Consider the following 14,046-nt stretch of genomic DNA (forward strand, 5'->3'; position numbering starts at 1 on the left):
GGATTTAAAAAAATTGGACCCATGCAGGACTCTGGTGGCAACTCAATTCCAGGATCACCTGAAGGACAATGACCTCTTCGAGCCATTCCAGTTTGGATTTCATCATATGCACAGTACTGAAACAGCCATGATTAAGATTACTAATGACCTCCTCTGTGCAGCTGATGATGGACTTATTTCCATTCTGATTCTCCTTGATCTCAGTGCAGCCTTTGACATCATCTCCCACCCTCTTCTCCTGGAACGTTTAGCCAATATCGGAGTGCAGGGCAGTGTACTGTATACCAGTGGTTCACCTCCTATCTCTCTGGAAGGACACAGTATGTACAAATGCTGAGTTGCAAGTCTGAGAGCAGTGCTGTGACAAGAGGGGTACCCCAGGGGTCTGTGTCGGGCCCTCTGTTGTTTATTATCTACCTCCTCCCACCTGGCACTATCCTCAAGCAACATGGTGTTGAATTTCACTGCTATGCTGATGACACCCAGCTCTACTTATCTACTAAACCCACTGGCACTCTTCCGCCGCCTACAATTACTGCCTGCATGACATCAACTTGTGGATGACGCAAAACTACCAGAAGCTGAATAGCAGTAAGACTGAGCTGCTAGTGGTTGGCTCCAAATCAGCTCTTGCTAAGATGGAACCTTTCACCCTTTGTGTAGATGGCAGCAACATCCCTTGCTCCAACCAGGTCAAGAGCCTTGGTGTCATACAGGACAATACACTTTAATTTAGTGCACACATAAACAGTATGTCTCAAGGTGCCTTTTTCCATCTAAGGAACATTGCATGGCTTCGCCCAGCGCTCACCCAGCAGAGTGCAGAAATCCTTGTAAATGTGTATGTGACATCCCGCCTTGACTACTGTAATTCCATCTTGTCTGGAATCCCTAATAAACTACTCCATCGGCTCCAACTGATTCAGAATTCTGCAGCAAGGATTATAATAGGCTCCAAATCCACTTCATGTAACACCATTGCTGATGCAACTGCACTGGCTTCCAGTTGCCTACAGCAGGGGTTCCCAAACTTTTCAACCCGCAACCCCCAAAATAACCGTGCCAGAGACTGGCGACCCCCACTATCCCTGGATGTGACTCAAAAAATAAAATAAAATGTGCGCACCGGCCATACGCACTAGGCTTATCCAAACACAGGCTTAACGACAACACAAAAGAACAGAGCAGCCTGTTATGATTTTACATATAGAAATTTACTATATGATAAAAACAGAATACCTTAGTCAAAAAATAATATCCATGTAACATGAGTGCACATTATTGCTGTCGTGCAAACTTAACTTTGAAACATTACTTTAATTTCCATTTTAACAGAAGAATATCTCAGTCAGGGTAATATCACAAACTGTTGTGTTGTATCTGTACATAGTTGCTGCGCAAATTTACATTTTGGCAACTATGTTTCAGCGTTAATCTCATCTAATGAGATGGATGCAGCTATCTTGTGAACACAGCAAGTCCATTCTTGGTTTAATTGTGGAGACGGCCACACGGAGATCATCCTCCACATTTAGACGCGATCTGTATTTGTTTTTAATATACTGTATGTCAGTGCAGAGTAAGTCTTTTCGCACAGGTATGTGGAGCCAAATGGCGTCAGTACGTCCATCGCGGCCTTGAATAGCTGTTGATATTCCCTCTCGACTGAAATCCAGAACTCAGCAAGCGGAATTAAAATCTGTCTTTAAAGTGCGGTCAAGTGACACCTCTTTTATTTCCCCCAAATTTATTTGATTTATGGAAATCATTTCGCGACCCACCCCTTGGCGTCCCGCGACCCCCCGGCAGGTCCCGACCCCCACTTCGGGAACCCATGGCCTACAGAATACTCCTGGCATACAATACACGGGGCCGTGGCCTACTGGTTAACGCTTCGGACTTGTAACGGGAGGGTTGCAGGAACCCCGACCAGTAGGCACGGCTGAAGTGCCCTTGAGCAAGGCACCTAACTCCTCACTGCTCCCCGAGCGCCGCTGTTGTTGCAGGCAGCTCACTGCGCTGGGATTAGTGTGTGCTTCACCTCACTGTGTGTTTACTGTGTGCTGAGTGTGTTTCACTAATTCACAGATTGGGATAAATGCAGAGACCAAATTTCCCTCACAGGATCAAAAGAGTATATATACTTCTACTTAGATACTTATCTCTCTTTTTATTTGCACACTCTTAATATCTCTAAGCTAAGGAAACATTGGAGAAAATGCCTATATGTCTGAATTTTTTTTTTTGTCTTGTTTTTTTAATCTATTTATTCTGTCTTAACATTTACTATACTATGGACCCAGCAATGGAGTCTGAAATAAAGAATTGAATGAATAAAAAAAATAGAATTTGCTGAATTTTCAGTGAAACTGTCTATAGCCAGTCCCTCCAGGAATTCGTGAGGATTTCTTTTCTAAAAAATTGCAATGGAAGTTGCGGTGTTTTTAGCTGTTGCGAAGAAAGGAGGAAGTGAAAATTACCAAAGTAGTTGTGATTTTTTTTTTTTTTTTTTTTTTTTTTTGAGGGCAATTAACGTAAGGATTACAGAAAATCAAAGTAGGCCTACTTTGTTTGTGTAAATGCTTTTTGGGTACTGGGGTAATTCACAAAGCAGTATAACCTTTGTAGAACTGTCCAAAAAAAGACAGTCCCTTAAAGAGATTATCAGGTCATATGTTTCAATACATTCATATATTTTGTAATTCATATTAAGTTCATATCTTTTTAATAATTCATATTCTGTGACCTGCATTACTAATAGTCAACTAAATATCTAGTCATTTCATTTGTCACTTCTTTTTAATGTCATTATATTGGTGGTGTGTAAGTCTAATTGACTGCCTGCTTTAAGGACGTGAGAGTAGCTATTTCTGAGTGGATTGGAAGGCTTGCATCTCACTGTGTTCGGCCAGAGGGGAAATAACTTTTTGCATAGGCTACTGCATTACGATATGTGGATGCAATTCATGTTTTCTATGTCATTAGTTAAATAAATGTTAATAAATAACTCGAATGAAATTATTCTTGGATCATATAAGAGGTAAATGTTTTGCAATGTTATTCATCTATGATTTTGGTAGCACTATGACACGAGCTAAAACATCTCCAGATGTAGGCTACACGTTTGCCAATGGGTTGCATAGCCTACTCAAATGTCAGTAAACCAAGTGGCTCAATATTCTGCGCGAGAGACTGTAGTGGTAGGTGAAATTTCACAGGGAATCTCCGATGATTGGTCAGATTTGCGAAAAAGTTGGGGTGTTTGGACAAAATTGCGAAGTCACCCCGATTCGCGGGGATTTGCTGAATTTGCGTTAATTGTTGCGATCGCAATTATAGACTGTAGTAGGCCCTATAGGCCTAGTCTATTCATTTTGTGGATCAGTGTAGGGCCCTATCAAACCCCCTTTCTGTGGCTAGCCTAGGGTACTGACTCCGGCACAGACAGGTTACATTCACATGATAGGCCTTCTGTTAATGACCTTATTTTGATTAGTTCCGGAAATCGTTGTTCGTTATATTATTTCATCTAGCAACCTGTCTGAAAATCGACGCATGTTATCAAAGCTTTTAGGATGACACACACCCGTCGTGATGTGATTGGTAGTATACTGCGGGCGTGACATTATTGGCTGTAAGCTTTCGTCCTATTAGGGCAGACCGGAAAACTTCACAGCCTCAAACCGTAGCCATGAAAGGTGGGGCACACAATGAAATTATGATAAAGGATTTGGCGGAGCTTTTTATAAACAATAGCAGCTGAAAGCAGCTATTCATTTTGATGCAATTACGTGCGGACTTTCTTGACGTGATTCAGACATCTGGAAGGTAAGTGATCTAGTGGCACGTTTTTAGACAAAACCTATAGCAGTCTTGCTAGCTCTCCATAGAATATAATGCTACAATCTGCATTAGCACGGAATATGAAAATGCACACATAGTTTCTGTTTTAAGATCTCAATAAGCAATCTGTCGCAATAGTCATAGGCTTCACGTAAAATGCTCTCTTTTTCAAACATAGGCACTGAATTAAAAACAGAGGATCGCGAAACCATCATTACAGATCAGTTCCTGTTAGTGTAGGCTACGACTTACCCGCAAGATTCGTCTGCAAAATCTGATTGGGCTTGGTGATGCTGCAGCTGATAATTCCCATAAAATGCATGTCTACACATGGGACACGTGGGAAAGTAAAGTGCGTTGAAGAGTTTTGTAAGTGAGGATAAAAGTAAAAATAAACAAATAAGTCATGTCACCGACATATGCTAAGATATGTGTGGGCTTTAGTACTGTTATTGTTTTATTTCATACAAAACATGTGCAGGTGATCATCATCAGGCTACAGACGTAACTGTCCGGTGGCGGCTTCTTTTTTATTATTATCATTACAGTGTGCGCTGTATTGTTATCTGGTGGCTTTTTCTTCATTATTACAGTGCATGCAAGACACTCGTCTTTTTTATTATTATTATTATTATTATTATTATTATTATTATTATTATTATGGTCCAAACAGCACAGGAACCCTCTTGCTCTTGTTCTGATTGTTCCTTTTCTAAAGACAGGCTTCGGAGTTCCTCAAATGGGTAAACTCACTTTGTAATCAGAAGGTGCTCTTTGCTGAAATACTTCCAACTTAATGCAAAACGGATAGATTCCAGGCAGTCTTCTTCTAATGAAAAAAAATAAATATATATTTCCAGGCTAGTTCATATTTGTAAGTGTAACATCAGGCTTATATTATATTATATTTTTGATTTCAACTTTGCACAAGCAGCTGATTAGCCTACTTTTAAGTTTTATTCTATGAATTTCGCAGGAATTCTTTCAGTTGCAGTTGGTTTCAGGAAAGCTAATATATTTAGCATTATTTCAAACTATTTTTGTTGTTATGTATTTTAGATGGGAAATTCAGGGTCGCCCATTTTTAAATGCTCAGTAAGATCACGTAAACCCAACCACAGATCTTTACTGTAAGCTGGTTTTTTGAGGTTGCGTTTTCTTTTCAACAATGGGTCGTTCTAAGTCAGGGAGCTAGCAATGTAACTAAATATATCATAGGATGTATCATAGGAACAACATGTACGCAATAAATTTCTACCTCGCATGTTTTTAACACTCACTACTACCAGAGAATGTCTAATAAGGGGAGAACCCCCACTCTCGGGAAACTTCCGGTTTCTGAACTGCATGGTTGCAGTTCCTGTTCTGGTTCCACATGAGGGCGCTCACGAATAAGTGCAGAATGAATGGAGGTCTATGGAGCTGTACCCCTCAAATCCACTTTTCTCGGGATATCATTTTTTGCCCAGAAATTTGAATGTTGCATGCAAAAGAGGGGGCAGAGGGGCTTATTTGTTCTAAAAAGCCTTTCAAATGCGTCAATGATGTCATTCATTAGCAGAAAGGTAGTGTGTTGTGGGCAACAACGACCCAACCTGAAAGAAATCGAAAGGACGCAAGTACTCGTTCATTCAACTTTTGATTTTTCAACGACAACCAGGTGAAAGAGACACATTTAGCCGTCTAGCTCCATAGACCCCCATTGTTTTTGCACTTATTCGCCCCTAGCGGAACTGCAGCAGATTGCAGGTACAATGGAGTTAATAGGGAGTGATCCGGCTCTCCGTAAACGGGCTCTGCTACTACGGAATAGGTGTAACGAGATCTCGTGCCATATGATCTCGCGAAATCTCGCTATATAAAAATGTTGCGATGTTTCTCGTCAAAGTAAAAATCTGACGAGATCTCATGCCATGAGATCTGGCGAGACAAGAATATCACAATTTTTTTCGTCAAGGTAATAATCTGTTTCGTGGAGAAGTATCCAGCTGTAGCCAGCATGACTAACAGTGCCACATCCACTTTTACGTTTGGATACCTGCTGGAAACAATACCACTCAATTACATTTTTGTGTCCCTAAAACACAGTAGCAACCGCTACTTGTGCTGCCACTGCGCTTATTTCAGTCTTGCACAGCTGACTTCAAAAACATGAAGTTGGCAAGATTCATGGACCTGTGTTGAATCTACGCAGCCTAATACCTTCTCCATCTCCATTGAAACTAAACCAGTGCAAGTGGCACACCAGGCTATAAGAAATACCTTCTCAAATAATTTAAAACCTCAACAGGTCCGTGTAACACTTATCAGTTAAATAACTTTTACCATGCTTGTGTGGGATAATTTTTTATTTTCTCATTGAATGTTTAGTATACCTTATATACATGTAGTGAAATCTTATTGCCATCTCCTTACTCTGACCCTTGTGTTTTCTGAAACTCCTATGTGGGAATGTTTAGTTAAATTAACCCCTGTGTCACCGAACTAGGATGGGGGGGTTGTAAACATTTCACTGTGGGTAACCCTCAGGATGGGGGGTCGTAAACATTTCTTATCTCTGTTAAAATACCAGATGGTTAAGTGATTAATGGAGGGTGAGGGGTAAGGTATAAGAGTTGGCTTCACCCACAGATGTGTGGGCTTGTTACTTTGACATTTCATGTGGGTAGTAACATGCTCCCGGCGTCGTGAATAAAGCTGCAGTCTCACACCAGTTGTCTTGGATTAATTTTGACCACACTTGCATTCAAGGGTTATGGCTTGTGCAGGTTTTGCCGTTCGACAGAAGTCTCTCACCATATGATGCTGTGATGATAGATATGCAGCATGTCGTTTGAGAACCATAAATAGTAGTGATGTAGCCTACTTCACTGAAATAGATTAAAATACAACAATGTCCGACTGTAGGAGTTCAGCGATAGGCTACGAGCTGTGAGGAATTTGTGCAACATGTGTTCAAATGTTTCTGTAGAGTATAGTTTTAGATGCTCCGGTAGCATAGTAGGCCTAGGCTATATGATCTGAGCAGCGTTGAACTTGATAAATCCCGTTTTTTCCTCGCATAGCAAGCAGTCATTCGCTCTGGCCATGCATAGCTTCATACAGTCTCACTTCTACAGTCAGACAACTGTAACGTAGACTAGCTTGTTTAGCTTTTTAATTTTACGCACCACAGTAAATCACCATGGCTATCATATACATAATCACATAATTTCTGTCAAATCAAATGTGCATTTACAAGGGAAACCATAGGCAAATCCGAGTAGACTTCCCAAACAGCTATTCTGTCCATGTAATGTAAAGCAAGCGTGGTGAGGGGTGGGACTTGGCCCTCGGCAGCCAATCAGCACTCAGACCATGCCCGTCTTAGGCAGCCCCAGGCACGTATAGAAACAACATCAGTTACTATTTTTCAATTATCCATTTTTCTATCAACCGTTACACAAATACAAAATCAGGATACAACTCCAAAATCCTAAATATGCATTTATTGACATGCAAAAAAAAACACGATTTTAGAAAATTGAATCCAATTTTTCATTTTCAATAGAAAATTTAACTGATAAGCGTTACATGGACCCTCAACACCAGTGATTTTCATCGGCGAAACCTTTCTTAGCCAAATTCTTTATATATTGATCAGGGGAATGAAATTAATTTATTTTGAATTTCAGTTCATACCATTTGTATAAACCTCTGAAGTTCCCCTACAAAAAAGGGCAAACATGGGCGGCGCCATCTTCGCTTCATTTGTGTTCGAACTTCCTGTTTAGCAGTAGCCCTACATCCATTGCGATACATTGAGATAGCAGAGTTCTATCGCGATGACTGGCATCATATGTTATGGGTAATCCTAAAGTTAGGAATGTTTATTTATGATTTTGGTTATTTAAGACTTTTCTGTAAAAGGCCTACACCTTTCCTATCTGAAGTTAGGAGAACACTGACTTAGGAGTGGCTGTTCTAAAATGACTTTCTAAACATAGTTACCATGGTTACCAAACAGATAAGATAGGATTTGCGAGTTAGGAAGTTTCTGTAATACGGCCCGCAGTAAGTGTTTTGGTTTTAGCATTTTAGACAATAAATACTCAGATAATGCATTGGGTTTTGGGTAAAAATAAAGAAAGCACTATATAAGAATATATTATGACAATTGACATACTGTGCTGAGAATGGCCAGTCCGTCTCTTAAATATATCTCCATGCAATACGGGAGGCCACCGCCGCATATCTACCCACTTGGTAGAGGTGAATAGCCTTGAGTGGCGAAGTACAATCTTGCCATCTGACCTGCTGATGGCATTTTTCGTTTCCTCCTAAGTTAGCCTCTCCATCCTCTTCTGCCGTGTTATCCCAATGAAGCTAACTAGCCGGAACTAGCCGACTGGAATATTGCACACAAGCTGGAAGAAAATACATATCTAAAATGGGCATGGCGGAATAAGGTGAATAGTATAGGAAGATAATGGGGATTTTGAATAATCACACCTGTTAACTTGCAATACGTAGTTAACTATCTCCAGGATGGGCAAAGATGACAGCTTTGGGTCCTTTTTCCTTTTTGGGTTATAGCACAACTTACAGTACACTTACAGCACACAAATTACCCTCTATTTGCACAAACTGTCAAGGGACTTTTGAACTGTCATCAGCCTAGACATCAAAATTTCCTAGAACATTTATGTTATATTTGACGTTTCGGCGTGGCAAAACATTAGGCTAAACATGCAGAAGGATACAAAAGTACCTATTTCACTTAGTAGCCTACATGTTCTATACATTCACAAATAAATGTCCTGTGTAAGCAGTTTGTTTAATTTAAATGTCTGTCCTCATCATGCTAACTTCACTGTCAAGTAGCAAGATAACACAGTAGCCAGATACCATAATCGGCCTACAATCATTATACTACTCTTTTAATAGTATAAGTAAAGCAAATTTCGCTGCAAGTCAGGATATCATGCATGCAGTTTATTTTAGCATCTGTTTGATTCCCACGCGAAGTTAATATTAGGCAATTTAGGTATTTATTTATTTGGTGGCATATTCATGGTTCAGTTACTACAGACAACCTGACACTTTGTGTTGTAAACCTTTATTACATTACATTTGGCTGACGCATTTTTAACCAAAGTGACTTACAACATGGTAAACAGTTTTTAAAGCTTTTGAAAAACAATTTCCCAACAATTCTAGAACAATTTAAAACAATTTAAAAGGTAGAGTACAATAAGAACAAGTGCGTCAGTGAGTGTTGTTTTTATACAGTCAAGTGTCAGTTCTAGTCAGCTGATAAGTGATAGAATTAGCAATACTAGTTGTAAGTAGTGCTACGAGAGGATATATTCTATGAAGAGCTGGGTCTTCAGGAGTTTTTTTGAAGATGGAGTGCCCATGCCCATGTTCAGGGTGGAAAATAAAAAAGAGAAAAGTGAAAATGAGAACCAGAATGATTTTTCAGACTTGTTAGGTCTGCTGTTCAGACCCTGAAGGGATTTCGCTTTTGTTCATTGCTTTCTGTGAGGGTGTCTCTACTTATCTCAATAAGGAAAATAAATTAAGAGCCTATGATGAGTACAATAATGTCTTCTCAAGGCCTAAACAGAGCCCATCCAAAAACTCCAATACAATTTTGATCAACTTTGAGGGACAACTATGACCATGCAGGATCATCCAGACCAAACGTGACTATTTTGCCACATACTATTCCTATTTATGTACCAGCTTGCAGAATGTGAGCCTCCTACATGGTTTAGTTCTTGTGCTGTGGGCTTGTGTACTTTGACAAAAAAAGAGGCCGAACAAAATTGACACCCCACTCCCCCCGTAAAACTGGCTGTATCTGGCCCCAGCCGTGGCGCAACTGGCTGGGGCACCTGCACTGTATGCCGGCGACCCGGGTTCAATTCCCGACCCGTGGTCCTTTCCGGATGCCATCCTGGGTAACATAGGTACACCTGGTAATTTTTTTCAGATTTTTTTGAGACCTAAGTGCGTGGGCCTATTTTGCAAAAGGAAATATTACATTTATTGTAACACTAAATGTTCCTCATTACTATAATGTGACCTCATTACTATAATGTACCTGCCTATAAAAACTACACTGTTCCTTTAAATTAACAAGCAGACCCATGATGCTGCATCACTTGGGACAAAAGGTTTAAAATGGAATGGAGTTCAGTTGTCCTCTCTTCTCTTCATAATATGTGTGTTAAAGGACAAGTTTGGTATTTTACACTTAAAGCCCTTTTTTCAGATAGTTTATGATTAAATAGAACGTTTAAGATTGAAATTTGGACACATGCTGCTGTCCTGAGAATTTTCGGTTACTGTGGTAGCACCCCCCACCTCCACCTCCACAACGCTGCATAGGTGCACTGGAACAATCTTTCTAAAACGCATTAAACCTATGTTTACAAAGACGCTAAACTCACCGAGTGGTCAAGGGTGTTCACTGATATGCTCACACAAAAATCGCAGCAAAAGATTCTTTCCAACAGGCTTTATCCTAGTTTTTGTCCAACTCCATTGACTTGTATTGGATGTGCTGTGAGGTACGGCATTACTCCGCCGCCGGAAACGGATATGGGGTTGTTTGTATTCTTTCTGTAGTCTTATGCAGTCGCGGTATCGTAGGCTATTAACGTTTTTCATGTGACGTATTCTAAGTTCTATAGCTTTGTTTACATCCAGCTGGTAGGCAAGGGACAAGTTGAACCCATTGAACATCATTGTCTGCAGCTGCCTCTCAGTAGGCTACATCTCTGTATTTCAGCAATGTCAACATTTCAGGCATCAATAAAGGTGATGATGAAACGTTATCCCATTGTTCAATATTTGATAGCCTGTCACAGGAACGTTGTTTAAGCTAAAATCGCCCTGATTTGGTGCATTGATCTGTATCGGAGAACCTGCATGTAGCCTAATGGTAGCCTAACTTTTTTCTCTGTTCAAAACTTCGGTTTACCACGAAGGCGATAGCCTTTCTTAGAAGCTGTGAAATTTGACCAGAAAGGAACATGTCTTCCTTCTGAAAGCTGACACAAAATCAAACAATATTTGATCATTTAACTTCAACTGAACAGCGACAGGTTTTGGTAGGCAGTAGACTCAGCAGACTTTAAAAGCGGTAGCCTAGAAGCTACTGTTATAGCCAGCGTCAGTCAGCATCATAACATTAATGGCGTTAGTCATGAATCCTGTAACATATTATATCATATAACAGCGGTGGCTTATTCCAAGACGATCTGCATGGATATATAACCACCCAGAAAAACTCAGAATGTGAGTGATAAAGTTCATTAATTGTGTGAAACTTTTATTAGTTATCCATTGCAGCATAAGCCTATATTAGGCTGTTATGCTAGCTCAGCCTTTAAATATGTTGTTATTTTGGTCATGTGGACTTGATTAAACGGGTAAAGATAATTCATAAACTGCTTATTTCTTACATGACTGAAGCAGTAGCCTAGGTTCAACAGTGGTGTTTGAGGTTGCTGTGTTAAGTTGTTGTGTGTGATAAGCTAAACTATTAGGATCAAATCAGTTTATTTTGACATACGGGAGTTAGCCTAAGTGACCTGTAACGTTAGCCTATAGCACAAAAGCCTATTCTGTTTTCATTTATTAGCATTTGTTGTGATTATATAATCAAATGACACACATGATAACTTGAAACATGATAACAGAAGATAGGTGATTGTCCACAAGCACGAATTTCACGAGACAAATTAGAACAAACTGTTCCGGTAAAAATAATCTTGCCATGTTTAAAATGCTGCACTTTTTCCCTTCATAGCCTGTCTCTGGCAATTCATTTTTGGATGACTGTAGAAAGTTGTATTTTAGCCTACGTCTTCGTAGACAGTAGGCTACACCATTAGGCTATCTTGAGAATAAAAGACTTCACAGCTGCTAACGATCATCCTCCACAACCACGAGGATAGGTAGGCTAAACGGTCGTTCGTCGCCTTTATTGTTCTTTATTGTTCGCCTTTATCTTTATTGCTTCTTATTGTAAAACCAACTGTTAGGGCCTACACAAGTGGTCGGCATCCCGGTCAATATTTGATATTAAAATTTCAATTTTGAAGCTATTTGTAACTATGTGTAGCCTATGCAACCCGACTGTTGTAGGCTTGCCTACCACTCTCTGCAGTGCCTTGCCTACCATTCTTGCCTACCACTCTAGTTGTAAACAAACGGTCACATGACATTATGACGTAGGTGCAAAACCTTAATACGCTATCCAAATTATTGTCACGTCCATGGCTAATGCTAAAATGAATTGGAACTTGCACGATGTGAATGATCGCCTACGTGAATCATTACGTTTTCATCATGAAAGTTCCACAGCCAAAAAAATAGTAAACGTACAAAATCATGTAGCCAAATTATTCATGTAGGCTAAGGTTAGTGTTGACTTATGATGTGAACATGACAGGTTATGGACATAACAAATAAGTTCATTTTCCGCCAGTTACAAGCGTTACGTTACAAAATGTCAACCTTACCCCAAGTTCTTCCAGCTCTGTCGTCCCAGGAGGTAATGTGGGAACTGCTGTATTTCTCAGGCGAAAGAGCTTTTTGGGCGATTTCTTTCGACCTCCAGCGAAGTTCAGTAAAATGCAAACCGCAGAGACACAGTGATCAGCTTTCTGCAGATCCTGATAAGATGTGCTCACATCCAACCCCAGAAATTCCAGCCACAACTTTAGCCTTTCTGGATCGTTGAAAGGAAGTCTGTGACAACTTTTTTTGCCACGAATTTTCCCGCAATTCGGAACTGCACAAAACCGCCCCGTTTTTAGCTGTCTGTTGCAAAATACTTCAAGACAGCCAGTGGTTTGCTTGTAATTGGCAAGTGTAAGGTGCATTATCGCCACCAATTGGGCTGGAGTGTCTATTATTCAAGCTCTCAACGGAAGAATGTATGGGTGTGAGGCGTTTGGAAAAATAGCTCCACAGTTTTACAACGAATGGTAAAACACCTATTGGAAAGCATCTTTTGCAGCGATTTTTGTGTGAGCAGATCAGTGAACACCCCTGACCACTCGGTGAGTTTCACGTCTTTGTAAACGAATGTAATGCGTTTAGGGAGGATTGTTCCAGTGCACCTATGCAGCGTTGTGGAGGTTGGGGAATTCTCAGGACCGCAGCATGTGTCCAAATTTCAATCTTAAACATTCTATTTAATCATAAACTATCTGAAAACAGGGCTTTAAGTGTAAAATACCGAACTTGTCCTTTAATGTCATATTATCTTTATTCTGTTACACTGTTGTCCTAGCCTACATACTGCATCATTACTGATGAAGAATACTATTCAAATTATTTCCTTAATTGCAAATGGAGACACCGTTGACTGAGTAGATCTGAATGTAGAGAGCATGTAAAAACCTGAGGCTGGCTTGCGAAAGAATACTTCTTTATTCTGGATGTTACAACAGAGTTCTGGTAGCTCTGTTGTACGCACAGCACAGTGTTGCAAAGTGAAGCCAAGGTAATGAACTAAGCCAAGATCTAAGATACCCGTGGCTAATTGTAATGCCAGAACAGGGTTTCCCGCAGGAAATGTGTTAGTCAAGGTGGTAGGTCGTAGGTCTCTGGCGGGGGTTCTTGTATCAGTTGCCGTCGGTAGGGGTGTGGGTGTTGGCGTCTTGTTTGTGCGATACACTACAGACTCTGTATATTTAACAATTATTTATTAACAAAGTAACAACACCAAACAAACTATACAACAGTATACAAATATTTAAAAATATTTGTGTAATTTGTGCAATTTTAACAAAGACTATTACAAACTATAGAACAAGTGCAAAAGAAAGTGCAAAACAACAAAATGTGCAAATGTGATCAGTCACTACTTATGGCAGAGCTGACAACTAACATTGTTACAACCGTATTAGCAGATAGGTTTTATATTAAATTGTATAATTTTCAAAAAAGTATAATTATTGCAAGTTGCACTACTTTTTGTATTGGTTTTATACAAGATGTTTGTGAAATTTGCACAGTAAAAGTTCTGTATTTTGACTGCAATTGTCTTTGCATTCTGATTCCTCACTTCATTAGAATCATGAGTGGCTCTTTGTAAACAGCATCATTTTCTGGGGCCATGCAAACCTGCATTACCACTAGTGTGGAGTTAGTCAACATCATGACAGTAAAATAGACCAATAGTCAATGTACTGCAGCAAT

At 39.9% G+C, this 14,046-nt stretch overlaps 1 protein-coding gene across 2 annotated transcripts in view; it reads left to right on the forward strand.

Annotated features, from left to right (window-relative positions):
* Window positions 1-3,652: 3,652 nt before the first annotated feature.
* The window catches only part of LOC125292787 (protein disulfide isomerase Creld1), a 64,295-nt gene continuing 53,901 nt past the window's right edge, over window positions 3,653-14,046 (forward strand). For both annotated transcript variants that reach the window (XM_048240211.1, XM_048240212.1), the window contains exon 1: window positions 3,653-3,828. The gene's annotated coding sequence lies outside the window, so the exon portion shown is untranslated. The remainder of the gene's footprint in view (window positions 3,829-14,046) is intronic.

This window comes from Alosa alosa, chromosome 4 (genome assembly GCF_017589495.1).
Source record: "Alosa alosa isolate M-15738 ecotype Scorff River chromosome 4, AALO_Geno_1.1, whole genome shotgun sequence".
Taxonomy (NCBI): Eukaryota; Metazoa; Chordata; class Actinopteri; order Clupeiformes; family Clupeidae; genus Alosa; species Alosa alosa.